We start from the raw sequence: 18,815 nt of genomic DNA, 5'->3' as shown, positions 1-18,815 counted from the left end.
ACTGGTTAGCCAATTTTTAACACAATTCATGGTATAATTTTCTTATGTTTGCAGATAAGTTTTATAGTATATGAGGAAAATATGTTTAACATATCTGACACTTTGGAATCCATTATCACTGAGAGATTTACTATGAACCACTTCATGACATAATATGTAAAATACAAATGTTTCATATTGTTGATGCTGATTAGACGATGATATTGACAGTTTTGTGACTAAATCCCTAAGCAGAGGAAATGCTGAAAATTTGAACTTTAGTAGGTTCTTTCTTTCTTTAAAATGCAACCCATGGGCTCAGCTATACAATTCAGTTTTAGAATATGTTATAAATACTAATGCAATATGCAACATATTTTGACCTTTGGCTTTCTGTAATTATTCAGTTTAGCTGCCTCAGCATTCTCATTTTGTCCTCCTTGGAGGGCAATTTCTTTTTATGTATTCTAAAATTATTTTTATTGTGTTTGCAGTTATATTCATTAGATTATTATTTGGGGGTTAAACCATGTAAAACTGTAGGTATTTGATAGTTTTTGACATACAGATACATTATCTTGAGATTTAAGAAAAAAAAAACATGTACCAAAAAGGCAGATTTTTAAAAAGACTTTAATCCTTGATGGATGGCCAAACTTTAAATAAGAAATTATCTTCCTATATTAAAATGTATTATGTAATACATAATAAAGATAAATGTACTTAAAACATTACCATATTAAATTAATTTATAGTACATTATTTATAATTTAGAGTATAAAATTTATTCTCCATAAATATGCAATACTCCTTTTCTAAGGTTCACATTTTGACCACTTTTTCCTAACAGCATATGACTTTGACTCGGTATTTTTTAGAACACAGATAAAAATTTAAATCTCAGACTTGAGATTTTCTGTACTTTGTAAGATCTGTACTGTAAGATTCTCTAAGAAGAAGCACACTTCCTTGTTTCCCATCTTAATTTCTGACCTACAAATAGAGCTTATGTGTTTTCTGTTAATATAATAAATACCATTAGATCCCAAAACTCTTCAGTAATAATTTCTTATGAAACTCAAGTTTCTTGGGAATTATCTAGATATATGGCTTCCCCTGGGAAACTCCTTCAGGCTTCCATAACTGCACCTAATCAATTTTCAGGTCTTCCATAACTATCTACCAAATTAGGGGCAATTGGCTTTTTCTGAGGTATGATTGCAGTCATCAGATTGGGTCTTATACATTTAGGTGTTAAGAACCTTAAATCTATTTGGTTCTTAAATAGGTACTCTAGATAGAAACAAATAATAAGCTTATTATAAAAATAAATGTAAACTTGTTTTACTAAAGATTTGGGTTAAACTGCAGACCTATTTATTGCTATTTGTAAAGCAAAGTATACAACTCTGAGGACAGTTTATCAGCTCAGAAACCAGTAAGGTTACACTCTTGACATGTAAGAGTGGAAGCGGCTACTTCTGTTAATTTCATGTTGATTTTGTCTTCTTTTTATTTCCAATTTTATTTTTATTGGTGCCTGTGCTAATTGAAATAACTGTCATCGCTTGCCCTAATAATCATACCCATTAATCCTCTCTCCATACTCCGAAGTCCAGTTACTAATATTATACGCTTTGTTCTTGACACTCACATTCTCCTGAAAGATGGGGAAAGGCAAGCTTGTCTGTGGTCTATAATCATGTTTCTGCTCCCCTGCTCTGTCCGCCACCTTCAGCCTCACTTTCACCCCCAGGTTTCTGCACTGTTGATTTCAATGTTAGAGGACAGTTTTCTGAGTTTTTTTTTTTTTTTTTCTCATTTGGTGGTCACTGAAGAAAAAGTTCTGACTTGGTTTTTTTTAAGGCTCTGAAAAAGTAGATATTTACATTGACAAATTAAAATATTCTAAGAACTAGTGTGGAGGGAATGTGAATTACTCCACCCTGTAGGACAAATCACCCTGTAGGATAATTAACTTTTCTTTGCCTCCTTATCTCATCTCTTCCTCTCCTTTTTATTTGGTGTCAATCACCAATATGTCTGTTTGGGCTGCTATAATAAAATTTCATAGACTGGTTGGCTTAAGCAACAGACATTTATTTTTCATGTTCTGGAGGCTGGGAAGTCCAAGATCAAGGAGGCAGCAGATTTGGTAGATTTGGTGTCTGGTGAGAGTCCACTTCCTGGATCATAGGTGGCTACCTTCTCACTGTGTTCTCACATAGGAGAAGGGGGAGAGGGCTCTCTGGGATTCTTTTATAAGAGCACTAATCTCATTCATGAAGGATCCACTTAATCACCTCCCAAAGGCCCCATCTCATAATACCATTATTTGGTTAGGATTTCAACAGATACATTTTGAGGGAGGTATAAGCATTCAGTCCATTACACCAATTAAATTAAATTTAAAGTCATTGACTTTTAAAATTTTATTTAATTAATTAATTTATTTTTGGCTGCATGGTGTCTTTGTTGCTGCACGGGCTTTCTCTAGTTGCAGCAAGAGGGGGCTACTCTTCGTTGTGGTGCGTGGGTTTCTCATCAAGGTGGCTTCTCTTGTCGTGGAGCACTGGCTCTAGGCTCAGGGGCTTCAGTAGTTGTGGCACACGGGCTCAGTAGTTGTGGCTTGCAGGTTCTAGAGCGCAGGCTCAGTAGTTGTGGTGCACGGGCTTAGTTGCTCCATGGCATGGGGGATCTTTCCAGACCATGGATCGAATCCATGCCCCCTGCATTGGCAGGCGGATTCTTAACAACTGCACCAACCAGGGAAGTCCTAAAGTCATTGACTTTTATTCAGCTGCAAGACTAGTGAGTCTTCAGAACTGGACATATGTTGTTTCAAAGAATCTGGTCTAAGTCTTATTGAGCATATAGGATTATATGAGAGGTAAAAACTGAGGAAAACAAAGGAAGAAATAACTAAATCAATTTGGAGAACTGGGGAGTAATCAAAAAGGTACATTTCAGTTGAACTTTGAAAAATAAGTCATATTTTGCCACGTGGAGTGGAGGAGTAGGGAAGTGGTTTCTAGGAGAGAGGATGCCACATGTGCAAAGGCACAGAAGCATGAAAGATCATGGCCCATTGGGAACAAAAGGCATGGTGTTGGAGAGATGGATGATGAAAGAATCGGGAATTAGAGGTGGAACCATTTTGGGTCATATGTGCTTTGTTTAATTTCTATCTTGAGGAGCTTTTGGTTTTCTGACTGACCATGAGTCTCATTATCATGTCAATGGGATGTGTGGCCTATCTTGATATATGAATGTTATGGAAGTGAGAATATTGCTGTGTACAGACCACTATGAAAACTAATTACCATATTACTACTTGTAACTCTATGGGTGGGGGAGGTAATGCTTGGATATCAGTTTAATGTCCCAAATTAGGGAAGTTGTGAAGTTAATCATGGTACATTCATGAAATAGAATATTATGAAATAATCTTAAAACAATGATTGTGACATTGAGAAGAATGGCAATAGCATATTGCACTGCTCAGTCACATAACTTATAAAGGGTAAATCATGGTTCAAAATTTAGTTCTTTTAATACCTAGTCCAGTTCTGCCCTACTAAACCATAAATATGAAATTTATACTTTAGTCGAATGTTTTTATTCATTTTTTCCACAAACATTCATTAAATCACTATTTACTCATATTTTTTCTATTGAATTATGGCATCTTTACATATAGGGTACAGATCTTAAAATATAGTAGCAAAAGATATGCTGAATATTGGTAGAATGGCATTATTAAACCTGTTTGAAATCTTACTGTTGCCATCAGGATTTTTTTCCCCTTCTAATTATCTTTCCATTGGAGAATTCAGCATTTGGCACATGAGAGCTAAACAAGGAAAAGTCACCAAGCTTACTAAAATGAAAGATCCAAAGGACATTAGTAATCTAAGAAAAGAAAACCTATGTTTAATTACTTATAAGAAATGCAAAATTTATATCCAACTCCCAAACAAAAGTAATTTGATGCAGGAATTCACAAAAAAAAATAATAAACACTGTTAATCTACATGTAATTCATGTACATCTGGAACTACATTAGACTAATATGCCTTTGTAATTTTGTAAGGGTTAATGAAAATAAAAAAGGAAAAGCTTTTTTTTGTCAGTTAGTTTCCTTCTTCTGGCATAAGACTTGGTTAGAAACCTTGACAGGTGTGTTCATTCTTTTAGGTCACTGAAGAACCATTAAATGAATTACTTCTGCTGTGCACTTAACATCACTAGAGGTTTAAATCATGAAAGCATGTTCCTGTAAGCCTGAATTATTCCCAGGGAATATTTCGTAAGTATCATGAGTCCTTCCATCATTTTTGTTTCTTCTGGATAAGTTAATGAAGGGGCAACTTTAGAAAATAAGTGATCCTGTATTTTGTTGGTCATTTATTTTGACCATGGTATTCTTTAGATTTTTGTGTATAAATTTCAAATACCTCAATGATGTTTTTCAGGAGGTCATATAGATGGCTATTTTATTAAAACAGCTCTATTGAAGTTATAACTGACATGCAATAAACTACACATATTTAGAGTGTATAGTTTGACATTTTGATGTATATGTACTTTGACATTTTGATGTATATGTACAACCATAAAACTAACTCCACATCAAGAAAATGAAATATTAATCACACCCAAAAGGTTTCTCAGGCCTCTTTGCAATTTATTCCTCCTGCCCTTATTTCTTTTCCCTAAGCAACCACTGATCTGTTTTCTGTTACTATTAGTTAGTTTGTATTTTCTAGAATTTTACATAATAGGAATCACACAATATGTACTCTCTTTGGTTTCTTTCCCTCAGCATAATTATTTTGAGATTTATCTATGTTTTTGTGTGTGTCAAGAATTCATTGCTTTTTATTGCTGAAAAGTATTATATTGATATAGTGCAATTTATTTATCTATTTACATGTTGTTGACATTTAGGATGCTTCCAGTTTGGACTATTAACAACTGAGTAGCTATGGGCATTTGTGTACAATTCTTTGTACAGAAATACATTTCCATTTCTCTTCAGTAAATACTTGAGTGTAATAGCTGTGTCATATAGTAGATATATGTTTGAGCTTTTCATGAAGGCCTTTATATTTACTTAGTCTTTTTATGGCACAGAATATGATCTTACTTGGTGCACTTCTTTTCTTTAACATCTTTATTGGAGTATAATTGCTTTACAATGGTGTGTTAGTTTCTGCTATATAACAAAGTGAATCAGCTGTACATATACATATATCCCCATATCTCCTCCCTCTTGCATCTCCCTCCCACCCTCCCTATCCCACCCCTCTAAGTGGACACAAAGCACCGAGCTGATCTCCCTGTGCTTTGTGGCTGCTTCCCACTAGCTATCTATTTTACATTTGGTAGTGTGTATATGTCCATGCCACTCTCTCACTTCGTCCCAGCTTACCCTTCCCCATCCCCATGTCCTCAAGTCCATTCTCTTTGTCTGCGTCTTTACTCCTGTCCTGCCCCTAGGTTATTCAGAACCTTTTTTTTTTAGATTCCATATATATGTGTTAGTGTACGGTACTTGGTGCACTTCTAACAGATGTTTATTCTACTTTTTCCTGGGTGGAGCATTCAGTAAATATGAAGTGGGTTAAAATGGTTGAAATGTTGTTCAAATATCCTATAACTTTACCAATTTCTGTGACTACTTTTTCTATCAATTATTGTGAGAGGAGTATGAAATTTTATACTAAAATTATAGATATGTCTATTTCTCTTTATAGTTTTATAAGTTTTTGTTTCATGTGTTTTATTAGGTTCATAATTATTTAAAAGTTGTATTCTCTGTATGAACTGACTCACATATCATTTTCAAATACATTTTGTCTAATATTAATATATACACTCCAGATTTCTTTTGATTACTGTTAACATGTTTTCCCATTCTTTTACTTTCAAGATAGTTGTGTCTTTAAAGCAAGATCTCTTGTAGGCAGTATGGAGTGGGGTCTTCATTTTTTTTTTTTATCCATTCTGAAAAGCTCTATGCATTGATGTGTTTAGACCATTTACATTTAATATGATTATTAATAAGACTAAGTTTAATTATAATACTTTCCTATTTGTTTTCTATTTATTTTTAATTTTCTTAATTCTCATTTTCTTTTTTTTCTTGCCTTATTTTGGATTGAGTATTGTTTATAAGTTAATTTAATCTCCTTGGTTGGATTATTAACTCTCTCAGTGGTTGCTTCAGTGTTACTGTTCACATCTTTACCTTATCACAGCCTACACTCAAGTTATATTCTTCCCCTTTAGTATGACAACCTTTAAAATTTTACTTCCATTTATCGCATTCTAGATTTTGTGTTATACGTGTCATACATTTCACTTCTACATATGTTATATTACTTTTGTTCTACATTAAATTTTTTAAATCGATGTAAATAATAATTTAAAAATCTTTTATATTACCCATGTAGTTACCATTTCTGATGCTCATCATTTGTGTAGGTAGAGGTATTCAACTGTTGTCATTTTCCTTCTGCCTGAGGGAATTTCTACTACATATTTTTTGTACGACAGGTCTGCTGGAGATGAAGTTTGATTTTCATCTCTCTACATAAACTGTTCATTTATGTATTCCAGGTATAATAGCTGATTTATTGTTCTTTTCCATTAATTCTATTATCTGCAACATTTCTGGGTTGATTTTGATGGATTGATTTTTCTCCTCATATGGGCCACATTTTCTTGCTTCTTTGCATGCCTGGTAATTTTTTACTGGAGAAAAGACATTGTGAATTTTACCTTATTGCATAAAGGTATTTTTTATGAATAACTCTTAAGCATTTTCCTGGGATTCACCTAGCAGGAAGAGTTTAATTATTAATTTCAGATGTTGATTTTAAACTTTGTTAAGCAGGGCCAGAATAACATTTCATACAAGCCTAATTTTTCCCACTATTGAAACAAAACCCTCCCCAATACCCCCAAATCATGAGATTTTCCACTATGGCTCGTGGGAGCAGGAACTCTTCTCAGCCCTGTGAGATATCCAGAGATTGGTCTCTCAAATCTTTTCTAGTCATTCTTTTACGAGCTTCAGTAGTTCCTTCACACATATGCAGTGATGAATATTCAGCTAAAGCCTCAAAAGGCCCTTTGAAGATATTTGGAGCTCTCTCTGTCTCTGTCTCTCTTTCTCAAGAATCATTCTTGAGTACTTAAGAAATTTTAAGAGAATGGATCTTAAGGCACAGAAGTATCATAAAATAGAAATATTCTAATATAATAGTAATTTATTTCTGTACAAAAGGCCCAGAAGAAAATCATTTATTAATTTCTTTCAGTCAATATATACTACTAAATACAAACTATTACTTGATACTGTTCTAAGTATTGTGTAGATATATAAGAGGTGATATTTTAGCCCAAATAGCTACAATATGATATAAATGCACAAAAGCATTGGAAATGTTTCACTCTAGGAAATTACGAGAAACTATATTAGCTCAGAACACACACACAGATACATGCTTTTCAATCAAGCTTATATTTACATCCTGGCTTTTCCATTTACTAATGATAATACATACAAATCAATTAGCAAATACTTTGCCTTGGCATCTTATATTCCAGTGGTAAACAGTGAATTAATGAACTAGAAATATATAATATACCATATATTTTAAAGCTCTATGAAAAAATAAAACTGGGTAAGAAGGATAGGGAGTAAGGAAGGTTAAAGTATGTGGTAGGTGCTTTTTTACAGTTTCCAGAGAAGACCTTGTGATAATTATGTCATTTGAGCAGTGTCTAATGGAAGTCAGGAAGTGAGTCAGTTAGATATTTGGGTGAAGAGAGTTCAGGGGAAGGAAACAGCAAATAAAAGACTTTGAGGTAGTGGCAAGTTTGATGTATTTGAGATAAAGGAAGAGTCCCATATGGTAAAGGAGGAAGAGAATAGGCGATAAAGTGAGAAAGTTATCTAAGACGTTATAGGCCATTTTAAGGACTCTGTAACTGTGCTGAACGTTGGGCAGGTGTTTTTGGTAGATATTGAAACTATAGGGATGAATAAGACTTACATATTTCCTAATGTCAGAGGATTTAAAACCAATCAAAGAACTCAGTAAATCCTCCCTCTCCAGATGTTACTTAAAAGATTCAGAGATGATAAATAAATTTAAAGTAAATTATTTAAGTAAATTTAGTAATGCCATATACCTACTAAGAAAAAAACCTTATATTTGAATTCATCATTTTAATCAAGAAACCCTATTATGTTGAGTTATTTCACTCCAAACACAGGTCACATTCATGGATAATTGCCTATTTTCTATCATTCCTCAATTCTTGTCAGCCATAGTTGTCTTCCTTTATTATCCGAAATAAGATTGCATCCCCCAAAACCTGCCTAATCCAAATTGATGCACCTATTTGCAGATTTAGACTATATATTAAGTCCTAATAATTGTAGAATATGGAACAGAATCTAGAGATAATCTGAAAAAGATTCAGGTATATTGAGTTTATTGTGTGGGGTAGCACACAAACCACTGGATCATGTATCTTTCAGAATCTTTTCTGTTGTAAACCTAAATCGGGGCTTTTGAACATAAAGCCAAGAATTTTTTGCATTATTTCTCAAACTCATTAAAAGAATGAAAGATACTGAGCAGATATATTTTAATCTTCAAGTTCCTTACAACTGATAGCAGATAATATTGGGTCCATGATGGGAAATATTTCTTTCAGAAATATTTCTTCAAGTGCATCAATTATAGTCACGTTTCGTGGGATGAATTGGGAGATTGGGATTGACATATATATACTAATATGTATAAAATAGATAACTAATAAAGAAAAATTATAGTCATGTTTCTTTTCTACCGGACGTGCCTCTTACCTATAGGAGCTTTGGCATATGGTAGGATAGAAACAATACTTGTGCAACAGAAGCACATTCTATTGGACAACTTGATTGGGAGTGTTACATTTGTAAGCACTCTTCACACAAAAGTTGCCAGGGAATAATGAATAATCTGTCTTACAGTCTTACAGTGACATACAGTACTACTGGGTCACACAGTTTCTTGAAGTCTCAGAATGTGTTTCACCTCAGAGTTACCAGGGAGAGACAGTGAATCTTCCAATCTTTGAGTCCTTTGTTCCTGGCCATGCACTGTGCTCTTACACCTCTTCTGGATTTGGCCACTTCAAATCTCTCTCAGCTATTCCACAAATTACTTCTGTCATATTTTCTTCTAGTTGTATTTTTCTTGGATAAGCAATGAAGTGAATGTTCTCCTTTCCCATTTCCTTTCAGGGTCATATATATTCACCGACTCATTTTCTTTAGTGATCCAAACACTTCTAGCTTCACTTTACAATTTCTTTGTCCCCCACCCCAGGTCATCACTGCTCCTACGTACAGCCCAGGTGGAAGGAAACATGCCTTTCAGAACAAAATGTGTGTGCCTGGTGCCCGAACATCCTACAGTAAAGTTTATGCTCCTAAAATGTTTTCATTTCAAGTATAGTTTTATCAAAAAGAGGAATATGTATTTTCTGGAATACTACTAGTTATGTTTTATATGAAAAATTATAACATTTTCTGGACAAGTCCCACTATTGAGCTGTATTAAATTGTAATAAAATGACATTTGTGGCAGTTACAGTGTATTATTAGTTCTTTCTCCATGCTCCAATTCTATGATATTAGAAAGAATATCAGGGTAAAATTGAAGTCTAATTTATGTGGAAATTTGGTACATCAAATTCAATTCTATTTGCAGATATTTACCCTCAACCAGCATGAAACAGAAGAACTTCTTTCCTTTGTTTTAATGTGTCATAGTAAAAAAATGACAAAAGTCCCCAAGGAAAATGAAAATGAAGAGCAAGTCATGATTCTTGATCTTTTCTATAGAACCAAGGATGTTAAATGTATGCTAAGAGGAGCAATAATTTCATTGAGTTTGTTGCATCTTGAAGCATTCCTAAAAACTGATAAAATGTCCAACTGCCACTGATTTAGTGTAGTTACTACTACACTAAATTAGCAAAATAATTATCATGTGCCCGGCAATGTGCTAAATCTGTCCATTTAATCCTCATCGAATCTTCATCTATTTTGTAGGTGATGACACTCAGGTTTTCAGAGGTTATATAATTTTCCAAGGGTCACATAGCTTGCAAGCGGTGGAGCCAGGAGTTGAATCATACCTCTCCAACTCCAAGTTAAACACTCTTTCCCCCAAGCACAGACTCTCATTCATTGTAGGCACTTAATATCTTTGCACTGAATAACTAACTGACTCCTGTCTACATATGTCTTTCTGCAGTGTGATATTGATGAAGAGTATAAATTATAAATATTTGTTGATTTCTCCCTTTTCCTCACTGACAACTCCCTACGTTTCTTACAATCTATTCTCCACACAGAATCTAAGTGATTTTTAAAATCTATGTTAGATAACATCACTTCCCTGTTTTAAACCCTCCAACTCCTTCTTGTTTTTTTACAGAATAGTAAAATAAAATAATGATCTCCAAAACTATATATCTTCAAATCTCAGACATTAGTTCAGCCCCTCTCCCTCCTCTTCTCATTTCATGCTCACTCTACTTCAGCCTTACCAGCCTCCTTTTTGTAATAACTCTTAAGATACTAAGTTCATTTTTTAAGGTTCTTTGTTCCTGCTATCCGTTATGCTGGAATATTCTTTTGAAATATTCGTTGGAACTTCCCAAGGGAGTTGCAGGATAGACGATAAAAAAAATAAATACTGTCATTTGAGGGAGAGAAACTATAATATGCAAAGTATTCATAAAAAAGCAAAAATAAACAGAATACCTTGGGTGGGTATCCTGGGAGGCAAGGAGCTTTGTGAGATGAGAATGTAGATTGACGTATGTGAGCACATGAGAAGATGGATGTAGCATGGGCTGGACCATGAAGACTAGATGTTGTGTCCATTTTTATATTTTAGTATAGTTTAAGATGACTGCTATGTTAAGACAGAATACACAATACGAGAGGCCAAAAGCCTAGGGGTGTGTAAGAGATGGGTGCATTATTTCAGGAGGTCAATAGAGAGTGTTGGCGCAAAGGTCACACCGGTGAGAATGGCAAGTGGAGAATAGATAGATGAGATCTTTTTGAGATTTGGGGTTTGGTGACTAATTTGATATGGTCTGTGATAGAGCAAGGGTGATGTAGAATATTTAGGGCAATGCATTAGCATTTGTGTTAAAAAAATTGTTAAAGATGTTCAGAAATACTTTTGACTGGGTTGATTTCATAGGAGGAAGACTTTCTATTGGATCCTAAAGGACAGGTAGACTTCTAAAGTCAGACATGGAAAGGAGCAGGCCCTTCAAGGACCAGGATTCTTTTCAGCCTTACTTTTCAGTTTCTCTAAATTACATGAGAGAAAATTTGCCTTAGTTTCAGCAGCAAGAAGCAAGAATCTAAGACAGCTTCCAGAGGTTAAAATATTTTTTTCTGACACTTCAAGAACCAAAGACATGTCTTTGAGACATTTTAGTTATAAATGCAAAAATCAGAACAGTATTCCACTTATCTGGAGAAAAACATCCCTATATAGCAAGATGGAAACATATAAATTTCATCTTTCATGTCCTACAGACTAAATTTATACTTATCAATGTAAGTATTATACATTTATGCACTTTAATCATCTTTTTGAAAATAGTTTATGGAGTAAGCAAAAATCAATCATATTTATAAAAAGCAACTCTGGGATGTTTGTTGCATGCATATGGCATCTGAGGGTTATTTCTTATAGTCTTAATAGGTTTTTATGCCTATGGTAACTTGTTATTCAATTTTCTTTTTCATTTTTGGTTTTAAAAAGAGACAACTAAATGACTTTTACCTATAAAGTCTTTGATATTTAAAATGTTTAATGTCAATCATTAAAAAAATAAGGTGGTGGTTTGGCACTGATTTATAAAGAGATGTTTGTGACTTTCTTGAATTATTTTTAATTTTTTATTATTATTTTTTTGACTGTGTTGGGTCTTCATTGCTGTGCGTGGGCTTTTCTGTAGTTGCAGCGAGTGGGGGATACTCTTCATTGAGGTGCACAGCCTTCTCACTGCAGTGGCTTCTCTTGTTGCGGAGCAAGGACTCTAGGCGCGCGGGCTTCAGTAGTTGTGGCTCGCGGGCTCAGTAGTTGTGGCTTGCGGGCTCTAGAGCGCAGGCTCAGTAATTGTGGCGCATGGGCTTAGTTGCTCCACAGCATGTGGGATCTTCCTGGACCAGGGCTCGAACCTGTGTCCCCCGCATTGGCAGGAGGATTCTTAACCACTGTACCACCAGTGAAGCCCGAAATTTTTTTTTAAGTTACATAAAATGTTTCTCTACATCACTTCCATTTCTTGTTCTTGGTATTTTTATATCCCATGATTACTATGTAGTAATGCTTATTCTAATGTATATCCTTTATGAAATATAAGCTTACACGTCGGTCTTATGAGAACTAGTAGATTTTTTTTTCAGGAAATGTATTATTTCTGAAACATATAAATCTATAATATCACTCTTCTCATTGGTAGGTAGACTTCCTAGAGAGTAAGTACAGGTATAGGGGTTAAGATTCATGTGCAACTTAGAAGGCCTATTTATAGCCTGATGCGAGGTGCCTTTGGGAAGGGAATTGCTCGATTTCTCCTAAGTTTAATGCTAAGTTCATTTCATAAAGCAGCATGAATAAACCCTCAACTCTTAATGAAATAAACATGCACATTGAGGAAGCATCAGCTCATTTGTCACTTTTAGCAAACTCGAACACTTGGAGGGTTGAAAATATTTCTATGTCCCAGACTTAGATGCACTATAAAACTGGATTTCAGAATGAAGTTAATGGAACATGATTCACCCTGTTGGCTTTATCAACATGCGGATTCCTGGGTTCGCTCCAGGTCTTTTGAATCAAATGTCAGTGAGTGGGGGCCCTGGAATTTGCATTTTGAGTAAGCTCCCCAGGTGCTTCATGTGCCTTCTGAAGAAAGAAATTTGACACACTTCTCAGGTTTATTTGCCTTCTAAAATAACATTTGAGCTTAAACGTGAAAAATCAATGGGGATTTGGATGAAAATCTTGGGAAATTACACTATATATGGTATCTTGGGTATTTAGGAACTGGGAACTTATATCTATGGAATGTCTACGTACTGGATGCTTTGTATATGTCATTGAATATAACCATAACCACAATATTTTGGAGATAGGTATTATCATATCAGCTTTATGGATGAGAGAACAGGCTCAAAGTTGTTAAATAACTTTACCAGAGTTACACAGGTAATGACTGGAAAATAAACAAATTAAATTTAGTTACATCAAACTTTCCACTATGTGGGAAGTCCAGCTGCTGGCTTGGATGGGGCAGAAGATGGGACAGAGAAAGCAGTACTTTTTTGAAACAAACTCATGCTATATAGTAAGATTTGCTCTATAGGTTAATAAAACAAAATGATAAGGAAGAAATTCTTACATCAACTTCACAGGTGAGACACAAAGAGGAGGTTAGGTAACTTGCTGATAAACACATTTATTCATACGTTTATTTATTTATATATTAAATGGCTACAAAGGATTAGATATGAGGTGGAAAAAAGTATGCTTGGGTCTGCCCCCATGGAGTTCACAGACTAGTTTAAGAGACAAAGAGATAAATTGACTTATACTATAATTTGTGATAAATGCTACAAGAGAAAAAAATAACAGGAGAAATGTAATTTAAATTTAGGACTCAAAGAGGGCTTATCCAGAGAAGTGACATTTGAGCTAAGATATAAAGTATGAGGAAGATTAGTAAAGTCAAGAGTGAGAGGAAAAGCATTCCAGGTAGAGGGAATGCCATGAGAAAGTCTATGAGGCAGAAAAGAATTGGTCCTTTAGGACCTGAAAGAAGGACAGTGTGGCCAGCATAGCGGACAAGGTGTGAGTAGTACAATATGATGTTGGAATCAGTGACCAGATCACTGAGGCCTTTGATGGTAAAATAAAAGATTTGGGGTGGCTTCCCTGGTGGCGCAGTGGTTGAGAGTCCACCTGCCGATGCAGGGGACACGGGTTCGTGCCCCGGTCCGGGAAGATCCCATACGCCGCGGAGCGGCTGGGCCCGTGAGCCATGGTCACTGGGCCTGCGTGTCCGGAGCCTGTGCTCCACAACGGGAGAAGCCACAACAGTGAGAGGCCCGTGTACCGCAAAAAAAAAAAAAAAAGATTTGGGGCAATTTTTCTCTGTTAAAACAGAGATGGAAAAAGAGAGTACAATTTACATTTTAAAAGATTATTCTGAGTGTTGTGTACGTAGGCCAGCCTGGTTATGGAGTAGTTCAAATGAGAAAGGTTGGATAAGACCAACTGAGAGTGGCAACAGAGATGTAGAAATGGAGAGTACTTTAAAAAATAAATTTGGATTTAGAATCGTCTGAGCTTCGTACTGGATGAGCAAGGACATCAGGACAAAGCTATGTTGAAAATGATTCCTAATTCTCTCTCTTCAGCAACTGGATGAGGAGAGGATAGAGGGCCATATGCTGAGAAAAGAAACACTACAGAGGAGCAGGTAGCAATACAGAAGGGAGAATTTGGATGAAAATATATACATGTGGTCTTTTTGAGCACAAAGTTGGTATTTTAATCCATGGCCATCAAGGAGCTCCCATAAGGAGACAGTGTAGAATGAGAAACAAAGTTAAGCAGGAAAGGAGTGAGGAAGTGAGACTGAGCTGGAGAAGCCAGAGAAATAGAAAAGAAATTAGAACAGTGATGGTGTCATGGAAACAAAGAACAGCGAGAATTTCCAGGATGGGTTGGGCAGTTTTGTCGGGGGTTTCAGAGAGGGCTGACAAGATGAGGAGTGAAGTGCTCTCCATATGGTCCAACCCAATGGACAGTTTTCAGGCCTATTCTACTTCTGAAAATCTTGGCAGTAAAAGTGTATAGCGAATCAGGTAAAATTTGGAGATTGGGAATTGGGGAAGACACTTTCAGACAGAACATAGTAGAGCCTATTCATATAATAATGGGAAGGGTACAGAATGTGGGAAGATTGATGATCTGGAAAAATAACAGGTAAAGGAAAAAGGAATGTTTTTGAGAAGATAGGAACATGTGGAGGACCTCTGACAGAAGAAGGGATACTTTTTCTTTTTTGCAATTTTTAAAAATAATTTTATTGAAGTATAGTTAACTTACAATGTTGTGTTAATTTCTGATGTACAGCAAAGTGATTCAGTTATTCATTTCCTTTTCTATTATGCTTTGTTACCTGCGCTCTACCATAGGACCTCGTTGTTTATCCATCCTATGTGTAATACTTTACATCTGCTAATCCCAAACTCCCAGTCCTTCCCTTTCCCACCCACCCTCCCCCTTGGGAACCACAAGTCTGTTCTCTATATCTGTGAGTCTGCTTCTGTTTCGTAGATATGTTCATTTGTGTCATATTTTGGATTCTACATATAAGTGATATCATATGGTATTTGTATTTCTCTTTCTGACTTACTTCACTTAGTATGATAATCTCTAGTTGCATCCATGTTGCTGCAAATGGCATTATTTCGTTCCTTTTTATAGCTGAGTAGTATTCCGTTGTACCACATCTTCTTTATCCATTCCTCTGTCGATGGACATTTAGGTGGTTTCCATGTCTTGGCTATTTGTGAATATTGCTGCTATGAACATAAGGGTGCATGCATCTTTTTGAATTATAGCTTTGTCCAGGTATACGCCTAGGAGTGTGATTGCTGGATAATATGGCAACTCTATTTTTAGTTTTTTGAGGAACCTCCATACTGTCTTCCATAGTGGCTGCACCAATTTCATTCCCACCAACAGTGTAGGAGGGTTTCCTTTTCTCTGCACCCTCTTCACATTTGTTATTTGTAGACTTTTTAGTGATGGCCATTCTGACCAGTGTGAGGTGGTACCTCATTGTAGTTTTGATTTGCATTTCTCTAATAATTAGTGATGATGAGCATCTTTTCATGTGCCTATTGGCCATCTGTATGTCTTCTTTGGAGAAATGTCTATTTAGATCTTCTGCCCATTTTTCAGTTGGGTTATTTGTTTTTTTGTTGTTGAGTTGTATGAGTTGTTTGTATATCTAAGAAATTAAGCCCTTGTCAATTGCATCATTTGCAAATATTGTCTCCCATTCTGTGGGTTGTCTTTTCATTTTGTTTATGGTTTCCTCTGCTGTGCAAAAGCTTTTAAGTTTGATTAGGTCCCATTTGTTTATTTTTGTTTTTATTTCTACTGCTTTGGAGACTGACCTAAGAAAACATTTATATGATTTATGTCAGAGAATGTTTTGCTATGTTCTCTTCTAGGAGTTTTATGGTGTCATGTCTCATAGTTAAGTCTTTAAGCCATTTTGAGTTTATTTTTGTGTATGGTATGAGGGTGTGTTCTAACTTCATTGATTTGCATACAGCTGTCCAATTTTCCCAACACTACTTGCTGAAGAGACTGTCTTTTCCCCATTGTATATTGCCTCCTTTGTCAAAGATAATTGACCATACATGTGTGGGTTTATTTCTGGCCTCTCTATTCTGTTCCATTGATCCATATTTCTATTTTTGTACCAGTACCACACTGTTTTGATTACTGTAGGTTTGTATTATTGTCTGAAATCTAGGAAGATTATTCCTCCTGCTTTGTTCTTTTTCCTCAGGATTGCTTTGGAAATTCTGAGTCTTTTATGGTTCCATGTAAATTTTATGATTATTTGTTTTAACACTTTTTCATTTTTAACGAGAGAGAATAATAAATGATGATGATGATAGCTAACACTACTTTTTTTGCTGTATGCTGTACCCTTCTCTGATGTATATATACATGTGTGTATGTTATTATATGATATGAATACATTGTTATATTTATATATATTAATTAATTAATATAATGTATTAATCTTTCTAATAATTTTGTAAGATTGGTATTATCATCATTTCATACATGGGACACAAAAAGTATAAGCACTTTGCCCAGGTTCCACAGCTAGTAAATGATGAAATGGGATTTGACCCAGAGCCTAAGCTCAGAACTGCAGACCTGCTGGAAGGAAGATGAATCCCTTCTTGTCTGATAACTTCTTCCTACATGATGTATAAGGCAAAGTTATCAACTGAAGAATGCAGGCATGGTGGTGGTAAACGACATAAAGGGAGATCATTAAATGTATGAAATAATGATTAGAGACAATGGGAGAGTAAACTTACAGGACTGTGGTGAGATTTTCAGGTGATGGTAGGTACTCATTTGAGTTTTGTGAGAACAAATTTATAGTGATACCAGTCTGCTTGGTTTTGTGATTGAACCCCTTCTATAATATGCTGAATGAGTCCAGAAAAAAGGAAGTGGATAGTTGGGTTCATTAGGGTTAGAATGGCTTTGTTTTTATTTTGTTTTGGCAAGGAAGTTGATGATATTTGCAAAGAAAGTTGAGGATATTTGCAAAGGAATAGCAAATCAAGAGTGTAAATCTAAATCTATTTACATTTTATTCACCTTCACTACATTGCCAACAGGAATTACAGGATTACTATGGTTAAGCAAACAATAACAGTGCATCAAACTCTGATTCTGTAAGACTGAAACTGTAAGAAAGTATTTAAAGGGAGGAAACAAAAATCCTACATGGCTAGTTACCTGAAATATAATAATATGCTCTGTTTTGACAAGTAATGGAGATTCTTCTAATTTACAAAAGTACCTTCTGAACATACCTGCATTTGGAGAATCTTTTAGGATTGCTTATAATGTTCTTCCCTGTGTATATTGCTGAGATTTCCTGTATTTTTTCTGAAACATTTAACTTTTGAAGCAAAGTGCATTTTTCCTATACATTTGCTGTATTTTTCCTTAAATTCTTTATTTTCTTAAAACTATTTCTGATATCTGCTTTATCCTTGTTAATGGACACTAACAAATTTGCAATTTCATGGAAATTAATGTTGATTAAGATAGATTTTCTATCATTTATATAGGAAAGACATGATACATAATTGCTCGTAAAATTTAAGAAGTAATGGTGTGTAAATTGATTCCTTTAAGAGAAATGTGCTGTTTTAAGGTCACTATTTCATGCATGCATCATTCATTACCCATGGTGACACTATATTGCCTATTCCAAGTTATCTCAAAGCCAGAAACAAATAAAGAGCTAGACCTAAGCTGGTGAGAAATGTGGTTTATTAGCATTTTTACAGATTCTTGCAAGTAAAGTTGCACTAAATGGATCCACATGGGAATGGTCTTGAATACATAATTTTCTCTGTAAATCTTTCATGGTAGGATCAAAGATTATGAATTTTACAGCCATAGACAATGTTAAACTTATTTTATTCCAATCTCAGATACACATATTTATTTCTGAGTTTTATGCAAATTCAGCTACCAAATATTATATGTAAATGTTTGTTCATGCCTATATTTTAATTATAAAGTGGAATCAGAAATCAATGTAAAATTTTGGAAAGAGCTTACCTAGTAAATACTAGAATTTACTCATATATCAAAATTTATTGTGATAAAAACTAGTATTTTTTTTGTTGACATTTACACACCTATCAAAAGCAGTGGATATAATTTATAAAACCTAAAATATGTTGACTGTATTAAGTGTTATGATATTAAGATCTTTTTCATGTCACTTGACTTTGACAAATACTTATCAGAATGAGGACAGGAGCTCAATCAGTATTGAGATGAACAAAATCAAGGGACTTTACAGCTGAAACCTAGACAGGTCTGATAGGATAAAGTGGAAACCTCAGAATGAGCCCTTTCAAGAATATTACTGGAATCCTA

General features: G+C 34.9%; 1 long non-coding RNA gene across 1 annotated transcript in view; it reads left to right on the top strand.

Moving 5' to 3' along the window:
- LOC307060230 overlaps positions 1-18,815 on the top strand; it is a 136,124-nt gene that overhangs the window by 30,030 nt on the left and 87,279 nt on the right. The window contains exon 2 of the long non-coding RNA XR_013811147.1: positions 4,177-4,288. This is a non-coding gene — a long non-coding RNA (uncharacterized lncRNA). The remainder of the gene's footprint in view (positions 1-4,176; positions 4,289-18,815) is intronic.

This window comes from Hyperoodon ampullatus (assembly GCF_949752795.1).
Source record: "Hyperoodon ampullatus genome assembly, chromosome: 11".
Classification (NCBI taxonomy): domain Eukaryota; kingdom Metazoa; phylum Chordata; class Mammalia; order Artiodactyla; family Ziphiidae; genus Hyperoodon; species Hyperoodon ampullatus.
Note: the sequence above shows the minus strand (reverse complement) of the source record. Positions and strands in the feature narration are given on the sequence as shown.